The sequence below is a fragment of the Lepus europaeus genome, chromosome 3, assembly GCF_033115175.1.
Source record: "Lepus europaeus isolate LE1 chromosome 3, mLepTim1.pri, whole genome shotgun sequence".
In the NCBI taxonomy this organism is placed as follows: Eukaryota; Metazoa; Chordata; class Mammalia; order Lagomorpha; family Leporidae; genus Lepus; species Lepus europaeus.
Window position 1 is genome coordinate 134951597 of NC_084829.1, and position 23597 is coordinate 134975193.

Genomic DNA, 23597 nt, shown 5'->3' on the forward strand with positions numbered 1-23597 from the left:
TGGTGGTGGTAGTAGTGGTGGTTTGTCCTGTTTCATCTATGAACAACAGTCAGAAAACAACCTCTGAGCCTATTTTGGTTCTGTTGCAGGTCATCTCTTTTCTACTCTAATTCTGTCTGTTGTCCACTTTGAGTGCTTCCTCCTCCCATATCCCATTGCCTATTCCAGGTGCAAATAAAAGTCCATCACATCACCCCCTACCCACAGCCAGAGCTCACATCAGACAAAGTGTAGGAACCAACAGATACTGGTTCACTTACACTTCACCACCAACCTGGGAGTTGGAGATCATAGCTCATTGTTTGAATGGAAAGACTGAGTTTCAGAAAGCTGAAGTTGCATTTTCAAAGAAAGAAAATGTATAAGTGGTGGAGCTGGAATTATAATCTATATCTGAATCTTCAAGTCCATGACATTTCACTCTGTATCTCTTTGAAACCATCAGCATTTTACAGTGCTTTTAACTTTTAGGCAGTATAGTTCACATGAAGACCAAAATCCATAACCTTCTCTATCCATGGTAAAATGCATTCCTGAGTAGAAATGATAAGGCTGTGGGGCCCAGCAACATCCCCAGCAGTCCTTGACCCTAATACTAAAACTTTCTCTCTGAGTGGCATCTTTAGAGCAACAACTCTGAATCTGGGTAATTTGTTTATGAAAAAAAAAGTTCTCAAATTTGCTTGTCACCCATCTCACAGTTGATAGAAACACAGGAGTTTGTCATGACATTAGGATTGACAGGTTAGGAAGTAATGAGCCAGTTGATTTTTTTAAAGGATTTATTTATTTGTTTATTTGAAAGGCAGAGTTACAGAGAGGCAGAAGCAGAGAGAGGGAGATGTTCTCCATCCACTGGTTCACTCCCCAAATGGCAGCAACAGCCGGAGCTGGGCTGCTCTGAAGCAAGGGCCAGGAGCTTCCTCCAGGTCTCTCATGTGGGTGCAGAGGCCCAAGGACTTGGGCCATCCTCTACTTCTTTCCCAGGCCATAGCAGAGAGTTGGATCAGAAGTGGAGCAGCCAGGACTCGGACCAGCACCCAAACTGGGATGCTTGTACTATAGGTGACAGCTTTAGCCATTACACCACAGTGCCAGCCCCAAGCCAGGTGATTTTTACTGGTTAAATCTGACTACATGTATTGGGCACACATTGAATATGTACCAGTCATTGTTCTGTGCTCAGTTCATGGTCAGTCCTGTCTAAGATCCAGATAACTGTAAATCCTCCCTTGGCTCCTGTGCAGGAGACTCCCCATTCTACCTCATCCCATTCTATAAAATAAAGGGAACACGTCTGTCCCACCCTCACTCCATGCCATGATCCCATTTCATGGGACCTAGAATTCTCTGTTTAAATGCCTCAAGCCTCCTCCTGGGATGTTCAATCTCTTCCAGGTTTATAGCACCTCTGGAATGCATGGTCCTAGGCCCACGGGATGGCCAAGAGGTAACTTTTTGCAGGATAAGTGGAGGAGGGTGGATTTTTGGACAGATCTTGAATGTGCTCTCACAACAAAGAAAGGAATCAAGGGCTGGGAAGAGAAGGGGAGTGAGTTGGGCTATGAAGCTACTTTTCTTCCTATGGTTGACCAGTCCTGGCCTCCTGGGAATTCAGAACAATAAATATACCTGCCAGAAAGGCAGACACATAAAAAGGTAATGTTAGTACAACATTAGTTAGTACAACAGTGAACCCAATGCTTAGGAGTCTTGGAGACATCGAGGGAAGCTCATTTAGGTCAGCCTGGCATGAGGATGGAGAAGCTGACTAGGTAGGATGAATCTTGAAATAATGAACAAAGTCAACTAAGAAAAAAAGGATTGGGGGGAAAGGGAAAATAGGAAGGCAGGATGGAAAGGAATGCTGCCTGTTGAAATCCTTGCTTAGTATATACTAAGTTGATCTTCAGTATATGAAGGTAATTGAAAATGAAACTCGATAAAGGGCGGGATGGGAGAGGGAGAGGGGAGGGCCACAGGAGGGAGGGAGGCTGGGGCGGGGGGGAGCCACAACAATACAAAAGTTGCACTTTGTAAATTCACATTTATGAAATAAAAATAAATAAATAAATAAAATAATAAAAAGAAAAAAAAAAAAAGAAGGGAATGCTGCCTGCTGGGGAGGCACTGAGACGTGAGCAGGCGGCTTTTTTACCCTGAAAGACATGACTCAGGGTCCTCCATCTATGCCCTCCTATCTCACAAAACATCCCGCACCTACGAGTAGAAGGTGAATACACGTGTGTTTACCTGACACACTCATAGTGCGGAAGAGAGATTTGCAAATAGTGTTCTTCAAACAAACAAACAAACAAACAATCCTAGGTGGAGAGAGTATCCTGAGTTGGGATAGAGAGATTGGCAAGTCTCAGGAGATGTTGCATCTGACACCAAGGAGGGTTAACCTTATTTTAGAAATGACAGCCGGCGCCGCAGCTCAATAGGCTAATCCTCCGCCTGCGGCGCCGGCACACCGAGTTCTAGTCCCAGTAGGGGCGCCAGATTCTGTCCCGGATGCTCCTCTTCCAGTCCAGCTCTCTGCTGTGGCCCGGGAGTGAAGGGGAGGATGGCCGAAGTGCTTGGGCCCTGCACCCCATGGGAGACCAGGAGAAGCACCTGGCTCCTGGCTTCGGATCAGCATGGTGCGCCGGCCGAAGCACGTCGGCCGCAGCAGCCATTAGGGGGTGAACCAAAAGAAAAGGAAGACCTTTCTCTCTCTCTCTCTCTCACTGTCTATTCTGCCTGCCAAGAAAAAAAAAAAAAAATATATATATATATATATATATATATATATATATATATATATAAAATGACGGGTATTTGAAGCCTGCTCTGTGATGTGGCTGGTTAATGCCCTGGCCTGAAGTGCCAGCATCCCATATGGGCATGGTTCTAGTCCCGGCTGCTCCATTCTGATCCAGCTCTCTGCTATGGCCTGGGAAAGCAGTGGAAGATGGCCCAAGTCCTTGGGCCCCTGTACCTGCCTGGGAGACCCAGAAGAAACTCCTGACTCCTGGATCTTGGCTTCGGATTGGCGCAGTTCCGGCCATTGCAGCCAATTGGGGAGTGAACCATCGGATGGAAGACCTCTTTCTCTCTCTTTCTCTCTCTCTCAGCCTCTTCTCTCTCTGTGTAACTCTGACTCTCAAGTAAAAAAATAAATAAATCTTTATAAAAGAAAAACCAAATGACTGGGATTTAAGCACAGTATTGAAATGGTTAGACTTGATTTTGGCTAACCATGTGAAGGATTATTTGAAAAGCACTGAAGACTGAAGACACGAAGAGCCAATCAAAAGGTAATTATTATAATCCAGGTGAATGATGATAAAGATTTGTAGTACATTAAGTTACAAGCTCAATATGTGCATGACTGTATCCCTTACCTGCCACAAGGTAAGGTGCTCAATAAATAATTGTTGTATGAATGAATGAAATCAACAGTGATAGGACTGGAGCGAGGGAGAATATATACAGGAAATAGAGAAATCATGGGAATAAAACATGGGATTGACAAGGTCAGAAATCAAAGGTAACTCCAGGATGTCTTGCTGAGTGCTGGACAGATGATGTTGCCAGTGTCTAAGATGGGATGACTTCTGATGGGGACATGGTGAAATATTTGGGTCTAGTTCAGCTCTGGGGGCTTAAAGATCAGCTTATTAGAAAGGACTCAGAGGTAATTAAGTATAAACCTAGAGAAACGGTTATAATATTTAGTTGGTATGAGAAAACCTAAGATGTTCATTAAATTGCAGATCCCTAAGTCTCATCCCTTTGTGAGGTATGAGATGGGGCCCAAGAATCTACAATTTTTATAGGCATCCCTGTGATACTAATGAAGGCTAACTGGGGACACCTTATTTTGCGGAAGTTCGTTTAGATTTAGAGCTTTGGTGAATGGTTGTAGAAACAGACTTGGGAGTCATTGACTTTGATAGTAACGACCAACAGTGACAATCTGCAGTGTGACAAACTTTTCTAAGCACTTACCGAATTAATACTTACAGACCTCACACCTCTGTCAGGTAGATATTATTCTCTGCATTCTACAGATGAAGAAACTGAACCAAGAAGAGGTTTGTGAGTGGCAGAGGCAAGATCTAAATTTAGGTAGTCTAAGAGCATGAGCAGAGACTATGTGCTTAACCACGTTGCTCTATTGTTTGTTCAGAGTGATCAACAAGGGCAAAGGTGATGTGATTGCCCAGGAAGCTGCCGTACATGTGAGCTAAATACAGACTCTGGGAGAACACCAAATATGAGCAGTAAATGAGACTGAAACGTGTTTGGACTCACACTGGGTTCTTTAAGGAGTACCATGTTTCTTAACACACAATGCAAATACAGAGAAGCTCTTAATAAATCCTATAAAAATAATATTGGAGATGAAAACAGAAATATTGCCTGGTAACTTGAAGGGCTGACTCCTTTTCTAAGTTATCATTTAGAGGTATCCTGTGATGTTGTTTCATGGCACGTTCAACTAAGCTAGATTATTTTTAATTGCTGAAAGTGGAAGAAATAACCTAGAGAAAATATAATCTGTGTAAAGGTTCAAGTACTTGAGTTCCTGTCATCCAAGTGCAGGTAAATGTTAAATAATGCATACCAGTATGAAGAACACTGTTTTTATTGCTGTGGAGTCATCTAGCTCCAAGAAAAATAGGCAGTCAGAATAAGAATTTTAAATCTAGCCTAATTAAAATGATATTTAATGGTAATGTCTTAAATTGACCTTGAACTTGAAAATGCCTTTAGTTTACTCAATATTTGCAAATGTGTGGCATGTATTAATTCTTGATGTCCACAATCCTTGTATACTCATAGGGATACATTTTAGTCCCTTGAATTGTCCTTTATCTGTAAGTGATCATAGTGTGCAAGTACTGACAAAAACATGTTAACTCATGTTAGGAAATAGAAAAATAAGGTTCTGTATAGCTTATACAATGATTTTCTGGCAATAATTTAGTCAATCATGGCAAATTTCCAAAGACTATGGAACCATTTTCTCCAATTACATATTCCTTGGCTTTCTGAAATGTTTGCTCTTGTTCAGAGAAATTTTCTTTCACTTCGTGGATCCATGAACCACTGAGTATTTTGAAAGTCTAAAGAAACAATCCATTTCTTTTCCATTATCATGTTTCTATTCAGTCACAGGATAGCCTTGACCTATTTGCTTAGTGTAAAAAAAATCTCTTTTTCTTTAGAAGGAGGTCTACCTGAAAAGATATTCACATGGTAACTTTCCCATATATGTTCTAAACAATGGAATCCCAAAGGATTTACAGTAAGTAGCTGTGTCTGGCCCTCAAGGTGGAGAATACAGCATCTGTATAAAGCCTGCCACAATCCCTGCGTTTGCGCATGATTTATCTCCCGTTTCTGCCAGAGGCCCTGCGAGTGATAAATGGGTGGTCTGACACAGAACGTGCTATGTGAGTGCTGGAAAGACAGGTAAAGGCTTTAGAAAACATTCTGAACATGACGTGTCACAAAACCAGAAGATTTGGAGTAGGAGAGAAAGAATGTGGAAATGATATTAATACAGTAAGGAGCGAGACCCTCGTTTCATAAGGACAAATGTGGATCTGCAGCAATTGGCAAATAACACATAATTAGGGATAGTTTTTGTGATGCAAAAATAAACCCCATAATTATATGTAGAACTGATTACAGATAATGATAGTGATCTCTTAGAAATAGATTAAAGGATGAAGACTATTTTTTTCCATGCCATTGAGACATTGAGGTGTTTTGCATTGACCTGTGGAAAGACATTAATGAGAGTGAGGAGAACAGTCTGGGTTCTTGCAGGCATTTAGTTTACACATTCCTCAGACATCTCTTTGTCAGAAGTCTTCTAAAATGTGATCATTCACAAATCCTCAGCAGGCCCACCAGAGAGTCAAACAAGTAAACGAAAGGAAGAGTCTCGCATTTAGACCAGCTTTGGAAGAGCCAGGAAAAGGTTTAGAACTTGGGGCATTTACCAGAAAGCCCATCCTTCTCCTCTCTACCATTCTCTTTTCTCCTTTTCCTTTCCTATTTCTTTCTTCTTCCTTGCTGATGTAGACTTTGGCACCACACAAACCCCATAAACTTACTGTTTTTCTAGGTAAGTATTAAAAGGCAGAAATATCTGCAGAGACTTGAAGCACTTCAGAAAGAAAATTTACTAGGAGACCCAAAATATTTCTATTTGTCTTGATTGGCTCTTATAATATCCATAGCTGGTATAGTATTTGATTCCCATTTTCAAAATGAAAAGGAGGATTTATTGGCCTTGGTCAGAGGATAGTTTCTCCTTAGAGCAGGCTGGGATCATATTTACAGAGCACGGTGCTTAAAATCTCATGATGTCAGGTTCCCCTGTTGCACTGGCCATGGGAGAAGGGTGGGGATGACAGGATACACAGCCTTCTGCTTGTACAGTGTGTGGCTTTTTGGCACAGTACAACCCTGTCTCAAGACTTTGATGACCAAAGTTGACAGTTACTGTAAGTAGAGAAATATAAAGAAACTTAAAAGGATAATAATATTTCCATATTTCACCCAAACTGGTAAAATATTAATACCATTAGGCTAATAAATTATGTAAAATGAAATACCACAGCAACCACTAAAAAACTATACTAAAATAGACATTCAAAAATAATCCAGATAAATTAAAATTCTAAAATGCACTCAAAGAAACCACAAGAAATCAAGAAAAAGACAACAAGGAAACTGACAACACCACAATGGCAGACACAAGTTCTGAATTAACAGTAATTACATTAAATGTGAATTTTCTAAATACCCCATGTAAAATACTAAGAGCAACAGAGTAAATTAACAACAACAACAACAAACTATATACTGCTTGTAAGAAATTCACTTCAGTATAACAATATAGGAAGACTTACCAGGAAAATACTAGGTTTAAAAGAAGGAGTGTTGTATTAACATCAGATAAAGTAGATGAGTTATAGAGAGAGGTAGAGACAGAGAGACAGAAAGATAAAGATAAAGAGAGAGAAAGAAAGAGTGAGAGTGAGAGTGAGAGAGAGAGAGAGAGTCTTCCATCAACTGGTCCAACCTTAAATTGTTGCGATGGCTGGAGCTGAGCTGAACCAAAGCCAGGAGCAGGGAGCTGGATCAGAAGGCACAGGCATCACAGAATTATTAAATGAAAAGAAAATACTGGGACTGTCTTGGAAATGCAGGATATACGAACACCCTTGGTTGAAAATGACACAAAATCCATGTTAAAAGAAATTAAGAAAAAAAAGTGTTATCATCTTAACTTTCTGTAATATTTAGGACTAGGGGATAGCTTCTATATGCCTATGTTTTGCATGGAATTCTACCATGGAAACTCCAGCTCTGCCTTTAGCTATATTATATAGTTACAGCTAAACCTCAAAATGGCAGCAGTGCAATCTTCTGATTTCTTCTCTTAGATAGACATTCAGTAAGGAAGGCCTGGAATATCTTTGTTAGGAAATCTCACAAAATCTCCTTGCCTTTAACTGGCTTTACCAGTCCCAGTAATGATAACTGCGTCCAGGGAGCAGGAAATGCCTTGATCAATGTAGGTGTGAGGTTACACTGAGGAATGAGTGTAGAGTAGCTTGGCCTACAGTGGAGAAGGTAAGATCCTCCAATGGCCAAGGAGGGCCAAATTCTGATATTCAAAATACAATATATATATATATATATATATATATACATATATATATATATAATGAGTCAACAATTTCACTTTTCTTCCCAGTTTATAACTTTTGAAGAAAACAGTTAATTGAGAAATGATGGAGTTGCATTCCTCTTTTTTTTTTTTTCTCTTTAATATAAATGTGTGCAGGAGGTCATGGGTCCCAGTGAAATAATTGAAAGAAAGATGCAAGATGGATGAAATCTGAGTTGTGGTGACAGGAGCCAATAAGTAAAACAAGAAAAGAAAATTTAAGTCATACCGAGATAAAAAAAAAAAAAAATTTGCTCTTTTTAGTTGGGTGTTTCTTTTGCCTCACCCTGGGCATAGGATGTAAGAGGCATCGATGTAGGTTTGCTGATTTGACATTTCAGTAACCCTTCATTTTAGATCTCTTCTAGGCATGGACGTTTGAAGGAGTCACAACATCATTACCGCACTGGGTTAGGCTTTTACAATGCTGTGATCGGCATCCTGGACATGGGGCACCCAACAATAGCTTCCTTGTTTTCCTCCCTACTGTTTGTGTGCTGTTTTTTTCTATTTCTTTCTCCTGAACTGCATGCTTCCTTGATTGTAGACACTATATCTTAATTATAAATTCACTTGTTCATTGGCTCATTTATTTATTCAGTAAATACTTGCTAATTGTCCTCTACATGTTAGGAATTGTAGCTATGAAAATAAGTGAGATACAATCCCATGAGAACATCTGTGGAAGTGTTTAACTTGGCCTGCGTGACTGGTTTCTTCACGACTATCCCTGCTGCAACACCTAGCATGTGGCATGCAGTAGAGATTTAAGAAATGCTTATTTAATTAATTAATTCAAAGACTTGTACCAAATGGAACTCTACTGTGTAGATTTACAAAGTATCACTACCAAGTCAAGTCAAAAAATAATCTTATTCTTTCATCCTCATTACTTACCAGCTAAATAATAACTACCATTTATTCAAAACTATCATGCAGGAACCTTGTATACATTACTCTCAAAAAGTATTACCACAAGGCAGGTGGCTGGTGCAGTGGTTAAGACACCACTTGGGACACCCACATCTCACATTGTAAAGCCTGGTTTTGAGTTCAGCTCCACTTCCAAAGCCAGCTTCCTACTAGTGTGCATCCTGGGAAGCAACAGGTAATGGTTCAACTACTTCAGTCCTTGCCACCCACATAGCAGACCGAGATCAAGTTCTGGGCTCTTGGCTTTGGCCTGTCCTATCGCTGGCCATTATGGGCATTTGGGTAATGAACCAGCAGATGAAAGATCTCTGTCTCTTCCTCTCTCTCTCTCTCTCTCGCTCTCTCGCTCTTTCTTTCTTTATTTGCCTTTTAAATAAACAAAATAAATAAATAAATGAAGTTTGTAAAGAAACATTACAAAAGCCTTGCAAGTTTGTCATTTTATACAGGAGGAAAGTAAAACTGGGAGAAGCTAGGAAAAGTTTTTACACATTAAATAGCAGAACTAGGATTTGAATCTTGGGTTGTCTGGAAATGGAGCTCACAGTTTTATTCATTGTTATATATTGGCTCCAACACTGTGCTGAAATATTTCCATGGGGCTGGCACTGTGGTGTAGTGGGTTAAGCTGCTGTGCCAGCATCCCATATAGGCACTGGTTAGAGTCCTGGCTGCTCCACTTTCAATCCAGGTTCCTGCTAATGTGCCTGAGAAAGAAGCAGAAGATGGCCCAAGTTCTTGGGTCTCTTCACTCATGTGGGAGACTCGAAGAAGCTCCTGACTCCTGGCTTCAGCTTGGACCAGCCCAAGCCATCCCAGTCATTTGGGGAGTGAACCAGCAGATGGAAGACCTCTCTCTCCATCTCACTCTCTCCCCCCTTTCTAACTCTGCCTTTCAAATAAATGCATCCATTTTTTCAAAAAGGAAATACACCCCTCTTTATTCTCTAAGTTCCAACAGACAGAACCTTGATTCCATCAGCTCCCTTTGCTCCCAAAGCCCCCAATACACTTGGCTTTTGACAATAGAAGCCTAACAACTCAATCTCAATATAAACTCATGTATTTGACAATACTCATTACCACGAATCCTCTGCAGTGAAATAGCACACGTTCTTCTGTTATGCTTCTGCCTGTCCAGGCTCAACAGGAAAATACCAAGTGCTTTAAGTGCTCCAAGAGGCCTCCCGTGGCTTTTAGCTTCCGGGCCTCAGACAGGTAATCAGCAAGTGGACAGAAACAGTCTCCATGGTGATCTGCTCTGATGGAAATCCCATTTTTGCACACAACAGGCTCTTTGAACTCCAAGTGTACAATTCTTCTCACTCTTTAGAGTTTAAAATGTGTAAACATCATCAAGAGAGCTTTGTTCTCATTGTTCTTCTACATACACAATGCCTATATTTCACTCTTGTTTATGAAACCTATTTCTATTGAATGTTCATACAACCACCATGAGTCCTTTTTCATTCTAGAGAGTTATCTCTGGGCTATAGTGGGCGCAGGTTCAGCTGAAACTAAGCTTATCATAAACAGTATAAACATGGGATCCCAAGGCGTGGTTGCTAGGTTATCAACACAATGAAAAATATCCACATAGGGTTTATCACCAGAAGATAATAAAAGACCAAAGTGATGGGAAAAAAAAATCAGCTGCCAGTAATTCCATCCAGTGGTAGTCTCCGAGGTCAATGTCAATGAGCATCTTCATCATTGACGTTTCGAAAGGTTAAAGTTCCCCCATCCATATGTGGGAATGAACACAAAAATATATACCCTGAAACAATAGTATGCAGAGAGCAGACAGTGCCAGAAAGACAAAGCTTGTTGAGCTGTGTTTCCTGACAGCCCTCGCCAGCACACTCCAGCCACAGACTGAGAACTGAGTTTCTAAAGAAGCATGATCCCAAATGAGGTCATGATGGATGGCCTCTTTCCAATGGCCTCATGGCTTATCTCTGGGGACAGAGAGTTAGGAGAGACAGCAGGCTGTAAACTGTTGTCACAGTGTGATAAGGGGTGGAGAAGCCAACAGGCCAATTTTTGGCATTCTAACTCACATAGGAGCACAGGACTTGAGTTCCACTTTCCAAGTCCTCTGAAATTAATCTTAAATTAATGCTTCTTCTTTAATAAAAACAAATTGTCACATATAATCAAATTGATGCATATAATCAATGTCACTTATAAATGTGAGTTTTTAATCCAATAGTTGTATAGTACTTACTAACTACTAGGCAGTGTTCAAAGCACTTTACATATTTACTAATTCAATCACCTACTTGTAACACCCCATCGTGTAGGTAGCATAATTGTTCCCATTTATAGATGAGAAAACTGAGTAGGGTTGAAGTGTCTATACAGATCACGTGGTTGATGAGTTGTATAACTAAGACTAAATTTAATCTCTAGTGTTTCCTTGACCACTCATTGTGCTGCCATTTTTAATGATCATTTAAAAACTACTGTTTTAAATAGACTTTTAGGCAAAATATACAAAATAACCATCCTGTATTTACTAACAAAAATTCAGTGTCATAAGATTTTATTATAGGATGCCAAAAACTGGATAATTCTGGATTTTTTATTTAAATCATAGGTGGTTAATGCATTTACTCATAAGGGAAGTAGCTAATTCTTTAAAACACAGTGAAAGAGTCTATTTTCCAATACTCTCAGCTTGTACTTTGCAAGCAGTAGAATATACAATCAGCCAGAGGAAGTTCAAGAGTTTCACATTTATGTGAAAATCTGGGAGGAAATTAAATAATTAAATCAACTGTGAATATCTATTCTCGGGCCAAAAGAAAAACCAAGAAGACAAGAGGATAGGATCAGCAATGTGGAGCCAGTTTCTTCAAGTTCTAAGGTAGGTTTGTGTTCATGACTCTGCCATTTAGAACCACTTTGCTGGAGAAGTCTATGAAGCACTAAAGAACACTCAAGTGCCACTGTGCCAAGGGTAGAGTTTCACAGGATTTTCCCCCCTGTTTTCCATAGAGGTGTCTATTACAGATTTTAGCACTTTTTGTATTTTGAGGGAATGACTAGAAGAATGAAGTGATGAACACAGAAAAGAAGCTCCTGATGTGAGAGCCACAAACAAAGCATATTATAGAAAGTGGGAAGAGACCAATACAATCCCATCAAGGTGGCATGTACCAATGCCATCTCACTAGTCCAAGTGATCAATTTCAATTCACAATTGATGGCTCTGATAGGTCTAAGAGTCAAAGGGATCACACAAACAAGACAAGTGCCTGCTAATACTAACTGATAGAATCAAAAAGGGAGAGAACGATCCAACATGGGAAGCGGGATACACAGCAGACTCATAGAATGGCAGATGTCCTAAACAACACTCTGGCCTCAGAATCAGCCCTTAAGGCATTCAGATCTGGCTGAAGAGCCCATGAGAGTATTGTAGTCATGGAAAGCCAAGATACCATGGAAAAGAAAAAAAAAGAAGACCTAAATGAAAGATCTCTGTGAGTGAGATCCCAGTGGAAAGAACGGGGCCATCAAAGAAGGAGGTACCTTTCTCTGAAGGGAGGAGAGAACTTCCACTTTGACTATGACCCTATCGGAATAAGATCAAAGTCAGTGAACTCTAAAGGCTTCCATAGCCCTGGCAACTCATGACAAGAGCCTAGGGAGATTACTGACGCCATGAACAGGAGTGTCAAATTGTTAAGTCAGCAACAGAAGTCACTGTGTACTTACATCCCATGTGGGATCTGTCCTTAATGTGTTGTCTAATGTGCAGTGATGCTATAACTAGTACTGAAACAGTATTTTTACACTTTGTGTTTCTGCGTGGGTACAAACCGATGAGATCTTTACTAATTATATACTGAACCGATCTTCTGTATATAAAGATAATTGGAAATGAAAAAAAAAAAAACAACCTGGTGTTAAATTGGAAATGGCATAGAAAATTAATTAATTAAAAAATATTATGTAGGATCTCTGTCTTTAATGTGCTGTACACTCTTATTTAATGCTATAACTAGTACTCCAACAGTATTTTTTTCACTTTGTGTTGCTATATGGGGGCAAACTGTTGAAATCGTTACTTAATATATACTAAACTGATCTTCTGTATATAAAGAGAATTGAAAATGAAAAAAAAAAAAGTGGGAAGAGAAACAACCAACCCCTTGATTTGAAAACCAAAGGATGGAAAGAAAAAAAGGAGGGGGGGGGGAGGTGAAGGGAGATAAAAAAGAGAAAAGAAAAAAGAATAGAAAAAAGTTATTCCTCCAAGATTCACCTATTTGTCTCTCCAGGATTGTACTCTTTACCAAACCATCTGTTGATCCATTAGCAATTTCCAAAAGATGCAGATGATTAATTCCTAGAAATACAAATACAATGAGTGTATGTAGTAGTTAAGGATGTACTGTTGTTTAGTAACATGACTGTATGCATGTAAGAAGGGACTATAGGACCTGGATGTGTTTATTTGGTACTTCAGTGCCCAGCAGGTATAATCCTCACCAATTTAAATAGGTAGGCTTATGTGTGCACCCTATAAATAAAATATCTTCCATTCTTTGTATAACAAAACAAATATGGACAAAGGCATTCTCTGGATCAAAATAATTTGGGATGTAATTGGGTCACAGGAATAACTCAGGTTCTTTTCATAATTTTCTATAAAAGAATCATTGAATCTAGAATTAAGGCTTGAATACACAGTGGCTCTTGTCTTCCATGATTGGCAAAGTTCACACACCTAGTTCTGCTTTTTTGGCTGCTACCCTAGTCCTTCTATAATATTTTTAACGCACATTCAATGCTGAGTGAAAGCTTTACTGACATTGCAAGCTACCAGGAGTCATCCTGGTAAAACAGGTACATGTTCTATTCTTCTCAGTGTAGCAATAGTGTTCAATTTTAGTGGTTAAAATAGGTAGTTTAGTTGTTGCCAGTGTAAGGGAAGTCTCAACTTCAAGCATAAAATGAAATTCAATGTAATAATCAAGCTTTACTGGTTTTTCATTCCATCTGTTTGACATCTTGTTCTGATTTTGATCAAGCTTCACTTAAAAACCAAAACTGAATACAAATTAATTCCAATGTTAATGAAACAGACACTGCTGTTATCTTATTGATCTTAAGAACAATTTTATTTTAGTTCAATTATATAATCAATATAATCATATAAACCCAATTCTAATTCAATTATATAATCCTACATTCAGGCAAGAGTGTTACCTAACAAAATCTTTTCAAATTCATACTGAACACATCTATGAAGTACAAAAAGTGGCCAAACTTTTCCATTACAATAATCATTTTTTAAAAATTCCTTGAAGACTCTGCAATTATACTTTTAAATAAGATGGTATTTTAAGACAATATTCTTCATATTACAAAGTTGAGCTCCAAGAAATTATCAACAAACGTTCTTAAAGAAGCCAAATAATACTTATGAAAAGAAGCAGAGGCTACATGCAAGAGAAATGTAATTATTCTAATATTCATTATTAAGATATTGTTGATCTGAAAAGCTATCTAATTAATGTTTTATAAATCCATTGCTATGCATAACATTCTATTTATGGCATGTTTTAATACACTCTTAGTCATGTTTGGCATAGTTAATAAATAAATGTAGTGTTGTTATTATTCAACAAGCATATAACATATCTGGTTTCATAAAAACATAATGATGGGGCTGGTGCTGTAGCACAGAGGATTAAATCACAGCCTGCAATGCTCGCATCCCATATGGGCACCAGTTTGTGTCCTGAGTGCTCCTCTTCCCATCCAGCTCCCTGCTATTGTGCCTGGGAAAGCAGTGGAAGATGGCGCAAGTGCTTGGGCCCATGCATACAAGTCAGTGATCCTGACAGATTTCCAGGCTCCTGGTTTTAGTAACTCTTCTTTGTAACTCTGCCTATCAAATAAATAAATAAATAAATGCATTCCTACACCATGATTAAGGGTGGCAGCCCAGTAAGCTTCCAAGAGCAAACAGCTATATTTACCTTCGGTGCATTTACAAGATTGGATTTTGGAGCGTTTGTAGTGGGCTCCCTGCAGAAGGAGGTGGGAGAAGAGAGTGAGTGTGACAGGGCTAAGATCTGCATGTCAGCAGTGGGAAGGAAGGGGTGTGGACACTGCATGGTTTCCATCTTCCCTTCTTTCCTGTACTATGTCCAAACAAACCTGTCGAAAAATAGCAAGCTGGAAATGTTGACTACGGGACGTGCAATTCTAAGATATTGAAAATAAATATTTTTTTGGCCAGGGAAATTATTCAAATTTGAAAATGCTAGCAGGCTGTGAATGGGCGAGGAGCCTACAGACCCTGACTGTTTCAGACATTGCTGTTTGATCTGTCAGGAATGGGGAGCGGGGCGCGGGGTGGGGGGGCGGGAGTGTTATCTGAAAGTAAGTATACAACTCACATGGATCAGAAGGTCGTCAGGCCTGAGAAGTATCCCAGTGTTAAGCCCTAGTTTCTCTTCTTTGGTTTCTTTAATGACTCCTCTCATGGCTCTCTCTGACTCTATTTCTCTCTAGGACATTCTTTCTCACCCAGCTCTGTCTCTCTTCTTTATATCACAACCTAACTTCAACTTGCTCCTGGCTTAGGGCTTACACCAGCCTGTGGGAATTCTACAGCTCCACTAAATCTGTGTCCTCATAATTCATTACTTGTTTCCTAGTCCAAATTTCCAAAGGAAAATTCTAGCTGATCCAGCTCCTCTTTGTATGCCAGCACTAGGTAAGCCCATGAGTTGGCTGTCCTGGGATTAGATCTGTCCAGTTTCTGTGCGCCAGTGGGCGGCAGTGTAACACATTACGGAACAAAGACTACAGATGGAGCATATACCTCAGCCCTGCCTCTGGCATGGCTGAAAATGACCAACAACCCCAGGAAGAATTTTTTTAAATTTTATTTATTTTATTTGAAGGCAGAGTAAGAAGAGAGAGAGAGACAGAGTGTGTGTGTGTGTGAGTGAGAAGGGGGGGGAGAGGGAGGGGGAGGAGGAGGGGGAGGGGTGGGGAGGAGAGAGAGAGAGACTCTCCCCTCCACAGGATCACTCCTCAAAAGCCTTCAATAGCCTGGGAGACTGAGAAAGGTTGAAACTCAGAGCCCAGAACTCAATCCAAATCTTACACATGGGTAGCAGGGACCAAAATACTTGAGCTGTCACTTGCTGTCTCCCTGGATCTACATTAAGCAGAAGGTGTAATGGAAAGAGGGGTTGGGGCCAGTGCCATGGCGCACTATGTTAATCCTCTACCTGCGGTGCTGGCATCCCATATGGGTACTGGGTTCTAGTCCTGGTTGCTCCTCTTCCAGTCCAGCTCTCTGCTGTGGCCTGGGATAGCAGTGGAGGATGGCCCAAGTGCTTGGGCCCTGCACCCGCATGGGAGACCAAGAAGAAGCACCTGGCTCCTGGCTTCGGATCAGCACAGCGCCAGCCATAGCGGCCATTTGGGGAGTGAACCAATGGAAGGAAGACCTTTCTCTCTGTCTCTCTCACTGTCTGTAATTCTACCTGTCAAATAAATAAATAAAATTTAAAAAAAGAAAGAGGAGTTGAGGCTTGAACCCAAATAATCCAATGTGGAATGCTGGTGTTTCAAGTGGTGGCTTAACCTACTTGCCCCAATGCTCATCCAGGAAACTTTATTTTGAAGTGCTCGTGACTCTTTATTAAAATATTCAGTTATTCATTCCACACAGTTTATTAAGATTGCTGGGGTTGGGGGTAGGGAGTAAGGTCACTCAGAAGCACTTGCCCTGCACACCTCCTCCCTCAACAGACCTGTGAGGATCAGGTGGCTGGACCTCATCACATGAAGTTCCCTTCTGATTTGACAGCTCCATGGAGTTTATTTATTCTGTTGATATAAAGGGAAGGTATCTTTTATACACAGTTTCTATCTTGATATTAAAACTGGGTGTGGGTCTTCGCAGCCCAGAATTTAACATTGAAACCCCAAATAGTTCTAGAGGATTCATGGCATTTCAATCTCTGAAAGATATAAATACATATTTACATACTCACATACTCTCACTAAGGTATAAATGAAATCAGATAGACAGGACAGATAGGTGTATGTGGGACCCAGGTAATAAGTGATGTTTTCTCATTTAACAAATTCTGGAAGTCACAGGTTGAAGTCTTAACCATGTTTGTTTGCTCGTTGTTTTTTTATTCTTTGCCATGTATGTTTTAACTTTGTTCTTTGGCAAATATTCAAACAGTGGAGTGTTTATAAAAGTATGTTTCACAGCCTCAACCACATGATCAAGGTGAGCATCTACAGTCATGGTGATAGTGGGTACTCTTGACACAATGTGCTGTACACGACCCTCAATCTCTCTGGTCTTCACTCTGAAAACTTGTAATCTCAGACTGAACTCTAGACACACATCAGACAAACCTCTGCTGATGAAGATTCTAAAATGTTTATGATTTGACAGTTTGAGAACTGTCACAGCCAAGAGGAGCCTAAGTGGACATGAAGGCCAAATGCAAACAAGGCCTTCCAGATGGGCTCCTGGAACAGAGACAGGACAAGTGAGGTGACAAGTGAGGAAATCTGGACAAGGTAGGAACTTCAGTCAATAACAATGTCCCAACATGGGTTCATGAATTCTGATAAATATTCTATATTAATGTAAGACATTAATATACGGGGCATTATGTATGGCCTGTTTAGAAACTCTATATTACCTTTCAATATTTCTGCAAATAAAAACCAGAAATTTTTATTTTTAAAACAATTAGTACTATTTAGAAGACTATGAGGAAGGTGTTGCTTTTTTTTTTTTTCATTTATTTGAACAAGAATTTTTTTTATGGTAGATTTGATGCTATAGCTGCACTTTAAGATTCTTTTACAAATCTCTGGAGTTGCAATACTTGATAAATTCATCTTACAGGTTCTAGAGATCAAAAAAATAGAAAAGTGAGAAGCAGTTGTTATTCAGGGATCTTGCCTTTTTATCAAGTACACAGCCTTAAAAATGACATAATTAAGTCTTCAAGATCAGAATCCACTTGAAAAATAACACAACTGCATGATAACATATATTATGAATATGAAAAAATTTTAAAAGTCATCCATTTTTACCCCCTTTGTAGCATATCATTACTCTCTTTTATTTCATGTTATTTCCCACTTGCTGGAATTATAGTGCTGCCAAAACTGGGCATTTAGATTTTTAAACTAAAATTTTATCAGAAACATTCCTCAGGTTGCTTCCTATTTTCAAATTTTCACTTTAAAAGCCTGGATAGTAGTGCATGAGCTGGATATACCATAGTTTAGTTGAGCAATTCTCTCCTGCTGACATTTCAAATGAGCATTTCTACCAGGGGAGACTCGCCCTGCCCTTGTGTTTCCTGTGTTACCTCGCTGAAAGCTGAGATGATGACTGTGAGATATTTATTCCTTGGAAAAGCATTCAGAGTCTGAACTCTTGACCTGTACCTCCTGCTGGACCCTGGGAGGAGATGGGCAGAGTCCACGCTCAGCAGTTTGCAGGCTGCGAAGCAGAAGTCTGCCACACTGGATGGGAGCATGCCTTGACTTTCCCTTTCTAGCTTTCATGCCTCACTCTAAAATCAAAGTTATTTGGCCTTGGGCATTTAAAATGCCTCTTATCTCCTTATAAAAGAACAGATGAAAACTGTGGTTAATTTTATTCATCCCATGTCTTAAGCATGAAATCTTTTCATGGGCAGGAACTCAAAAAGGAATAATAACAGGTGAGGGAGGCAATGTTAGATCATAAATCATGAAGTGCAATGTCTTGGAAGGCAGAGGTAATGTGTTATTTGTAAGGTGTCATCATGCTAATATCGTCTCTGAAGCCTGTCAACTCCAGAGAGATAAATGCGAGATACACCTGACTTTTCACTCTGTGTGTACATGTATCTGAATCACAAGTGATTAAATGACACTTGTTTTTCTTCTTAACTTCCCTGAACAAAATACAAGCTCATCTTTGGTCTTGCTACAGATAGAGACAAGAAAAGAAACGGATTTAGCACCAATTTGAGAGGAAAATATTCTATAGCAAGAGACACAGGAGACTGGAAGGGGGTTCTCATACCAAACGTGTAAGACTTCTCAGTACCAACTTTTAAAAATCATCATGACATTGGCAGAATGTACGTCAGGAAAATGAAAAGCATGAGTCATGTTCTTGTCAAAAAAGGACATCGTGGACTATCCCATACAAACAAGCGATAGAAGAAAGCTGGAGCCCTGCCGATCCAGCCTCATGAGTAAACATTTGTGAGGTCAGTCCTGCATGGAAACACAGGCAGTTCCTTTCTTTGTGAACTGCAGTCAACACATTGAGCCCTTAGCTCATCCCAAGAGAGAACAGAAGAGCCCAGACAGCTGGGATGAAGCAGATGATGCCACGTTGGTCATCTTGCATCAACCTCAGTGGTGACTAACAGCCAAGATGCACATGGGTCCAAGTGCAATATGCAAGGACAGGCCACTATCTCTGACATGGCTGCCTTGAGCCAGGCTGGTCCTTGTGGAACGTTTCACCCATTTTGTGTGGCTGGGTAATGTACAAAGAAAAATGATTTATTTAGCTCACAATTCTGGTGGCTGAAAAGTCCAGAGAGCATTATGCCAGTGTCTGGTGAGGGTCTCCTAGTTGTGTCACAACATGGCACACAAGGAGGATTCCAAGATGGCTGAATAGGGAAAAGACGTGCTGATTTTGGCCAGGGGATAAGAGAAGAAAAGCAGAGGAAGTTGGAGAGAAGTTTGCAGTGGGAATTCTACAGAAAGGAGAGAGACACCATGAAACACTGAGGACAGTACAAGCACAGAGCAGTGACCTGGGACACCACCCGAGACACCTGCAGCAGGGGACTGGAGGGAACACCAGCTTCTGCGAATGAGATGAGAACAGACTGCAGCAGCCTGTGTCACTGGTAATATTGCTTGAGGGAGCACCTTGCAGACCATACTGACTTCGGGTCCAGCCTGGAGCACAATCGGGGGCAGGGTACCCACTTAACCTTGGGAAAGAAAAGGACATTTCTTTCTCTCCACCCCTCAACAAGGGCTCCCAGTTACTAGCAGGGAGAACGCTTACCATCTTTTTTTTTTTTTTTTCTTTTTTTTTTTTTTTTGACAGGCAGAGTGGATAGTGAGAGAGAGACAGAGAGAAAGGTCTTCCTTTTTGCCGTTGGTTCACCCTCCAATGGCCGCCGCGGTAGGCGCGCTGTGGCCGGCGCACCGCGCTGTTCCGGAACAACGCTTACCATCTTAATGCCAGTAGAGGCTGCAGCATCTCTCATGCACATGACAAGGGGATTTTATCAGAGGGATAAATATGCATTCTCCACTGACATTGAGTCTGGCCTAGAGGGTTGGTAGGGGGCTGGGAACACACTTAGGACTGTGAGGTGCTTCAATTCCCCACAGGCTCCAGGGCTCAAACTGCCAAGGCAGACCACCCACAGGCAGCTGGCTCTGAGGACACCTCAGCTCTCTCCATAGAAAGGGCAGACTCACGGGATGGACAGTGGATCCCCTGCACCCTGCCACTGTGAGAGACTTGTGCACTATGACTGTGGAGATTCTGTGACTGCATGATAGGCCACGGAGTATAGCTGGGTCTCTGGGCAATCACTGTGTCTGGCCTCGGAGGCTCAGAGCTCCCTGATTGCCTGGGGTGGGTAACTGCAGAGGGTTCTGTGCTCAGACTGAAGATTGCACAGATCTTTTGAGCAGTTCTTGTGCATTCCTGGGTGAGGGTTTTAGCCACTGTGGGCTAACACTGGGCATTGATCACCTTGGAAGACAGGAGATGAGACTGTGATTTCACAAGTAAATTTGATCATACTCTACCCACCTGCTGACAATAGAGAAGATCTACTATGCCCAACACAAGTGTCACCATGAACACTCACCCCACCCTTGAGCACTGACCAGAGCTCCCTGGCCTCACCCAGAATATTATTCTGGACATCCACTGAAGGAGCAGAAACTGAACCACAGAGGCACAGATTAAAGATGAAAGCCATCAGAGGAGAAAACCTACAAGTGTTTCCACAAATGCCAAAAAATAAATGCAAAAATACAAGAAAAAAAAACAAGGAAGACAGTGTAACTCTCCCAAAGAAACACAACACCTCAATATTAGAATGTGAAGACAAAGAGTTGATGAAATGCCTGAAAATGATTTCAAAAGAATGATCATAAGATTATTCAGGAACATAGAGAAAAAATCCATGCGATAAATAAATCCATACATGATATGGATAAAAAAATTTTGCTAAGAAATAGAGATATTGAAGATAAATCAAACTGAAATATTAGAAATGAATAATTCAATATATCAAATACAAAATACAGTGGAAAACCTCAACAACAGATTTGGTTAGGCAGAAGAAAGAGTATCCAAGCTAGAAGACGAATCCTTGGAAACAGCATATTCAGACAAAAAAAGAAAAAAAATTAGAAAAACTGAAAATAGTTGTCAAGATTTATGGTATACTATCAAACAACAAAACATATGTGTCTTAGGAGTTCCTGAAAGCATAGAAGGAGAGAATGCATTAGAAGGCCTATTCAGTGAAATAATAGCACACAACTTCATGAATTTGGAGAAAGGGACATCCAAGTACAAGAAGCAGAGAAACTCCTAATAGATGTGATCAGGAAAGATATTTGCCATGACACTTTATAGTCAAACTTTCAACAGTAAAACATAAAGAAAATATTCTAAAATGTCTTTGAGAGAAAGGTCATATTACTTTCAGAGGATCTCCAATTAGACTAACAGCTGATTTCTTATCAGAAACCCTACAGGCTAGGAGAGAATGGAGAAGCATAGTCCAAATCCTAAAAGAAAGAAATTGTTAAGAACACACAATACTCTGAATGCAAATGGCCTAAATTATACAATTTGGGAGAGGGAGTAGGAGATGGGATGGTTTGCAGGTGGGAGGGTGGTTGTGGGGGGAAAACCGCTATAATCCAAAAGTTGTACTTTCAAAATTTATATTTATTAAATAAAAGTTTAAAAAAAATAAAAACACAAAACATTAAAAAAGATACAGACTGAATGGATTAAAAAGCAATTTGCTGCCTACAAGAAACACACCTCACCAATAAAGATGCACATGGACTGAAAGTGAAAGGATGGAAAAAGATTTCATGCTAATGGAAAGCAGAAATAAGCAGGTGTAGCCATGCTAATATCACAGAATAGACTTTAACACAAAAACTTAAAAGAAGAGCATTATGTAATGATTAAGGGATCAATTCAAAAGGAAGATGTGACTATTGTAAATGTATATGTACCCAATGCCAGGATACCTGGCTATTTAAAACAAATGTTAATGGATCTAAATGGAGACATAAACTCCAATACAATAAAATTGGGGACTTCAACATCCCACTTTCAGTAATGGACAGATCAACTAAACAGAAGATCAACAAAGAAACAAAAGAGATAATCTATACTATGGATCAAATGGACTTAATTGATATCTACAAGCATTTCATCCCATGGTTGCAAAATACACATTCTTTTCTTCAGTGCATGTTACTTTCTCTGTGATATGCTAGGCCATAAAGCAGGTCTCAGCAAATTAAAAAAAATTGAAATTATTCCATGTCTTCATGGAATGAAGTTGGAAAATAATAAATTAAGAAACTCTAGAAAATATGCAAACATATGGAGACAACCACATGCTCCTGAAGGAACAGTGGGCTGAGAGGAAATCAAAAGGGAAACCAAAAAATTCCTGGAAATGAATGAAGATGACAACACAATGTATGGGAGACAGCAAAAGCAGTGTTAAGAGAAAAGCTGGGCCAGCACCGTGGCTCACTAGGCTAATCCTCCGCCTGCAGCACCAGCACTCTGGGTTTTAGTCCCAGTTGGGGTGCGGTTACTAGTCCCAGTTGCTCCTCTTCCAGTCCAGCTCTCTGCTGTGGCCCAGGAGGGCAGTGAAGGATGGCCCACGTGCTTGGGCCCTGCACCCGCATGGGAGACCGGGAAGAAGAACCTGGCTCCTGGCTTTGGATTGGCACAGTGCTGGCCGTGGCGGCCATTAGGGGAGTGAAACAATGGAAGGAAGACCTTTCTCTCTGTCTTTCTCTCACTGTCTATAACTCTCTCTCTGTCTCTCTCTCTCTCTCACTGCCTAACTCTGCCTGTCAAAATATAAAATAAAATAAGAGAAAAGCTTATAGCAATCAGTGCCTATGTCAAGAAATTGGAATGATGTCAAATAAATGATCTATCAATGCATCTCAAGGTCCTAGAAAAACAACAAACCAAACCCAAAATTAGTAGGAGAAAAGAAATCATTAGAGAATAAACAAAATTGAAACAAAAAAAGTGATAGAAAACAATCAGTGAATTAAAAATCTGGCTTTTTGAAAAATAAACAAAATTAGCACACCATTGGCCCAACTAAAAAAAAAAAAAAAAAAAAAAGAGGGCCAAGATTCAAATCAGTAAATCAGAGATGAAAAAAGAGATGTAATAATAGATACCACAGAAGTAAAATGAATCATCAATAATTACTACAAAAAGCTATATGCCAACAAATTGGAAAATTTTTTTTTTTTTTTGACAGGCAGAGTGGACAGTGAGAGAGAGACAGAGAGAAAGGTCTTCCTTTTGCCGTTGGTTCACCCTCCAATGGCCGCCGCGGTAGCGCGCTGCGGCCGGTGCACCGCGCTGTTCCGATGGCAGGAGCCAGGTGCTTCTCCTGGTCTCCCATGGGGTGCAGAGCCCAAACACTTGGGCCATCCTCCACTGCACTCCCTGGCCACAGCAGAGAGCTGGCCTGGAAGAGGGGCAACCGGGACAGGATCGGTGCCCCGACCGGGACTAGAACCCGGTGTGCCGGCGCCGCAAGGCAGAGGATTAGCCTGTTGAGCCACGGCGCCGGCC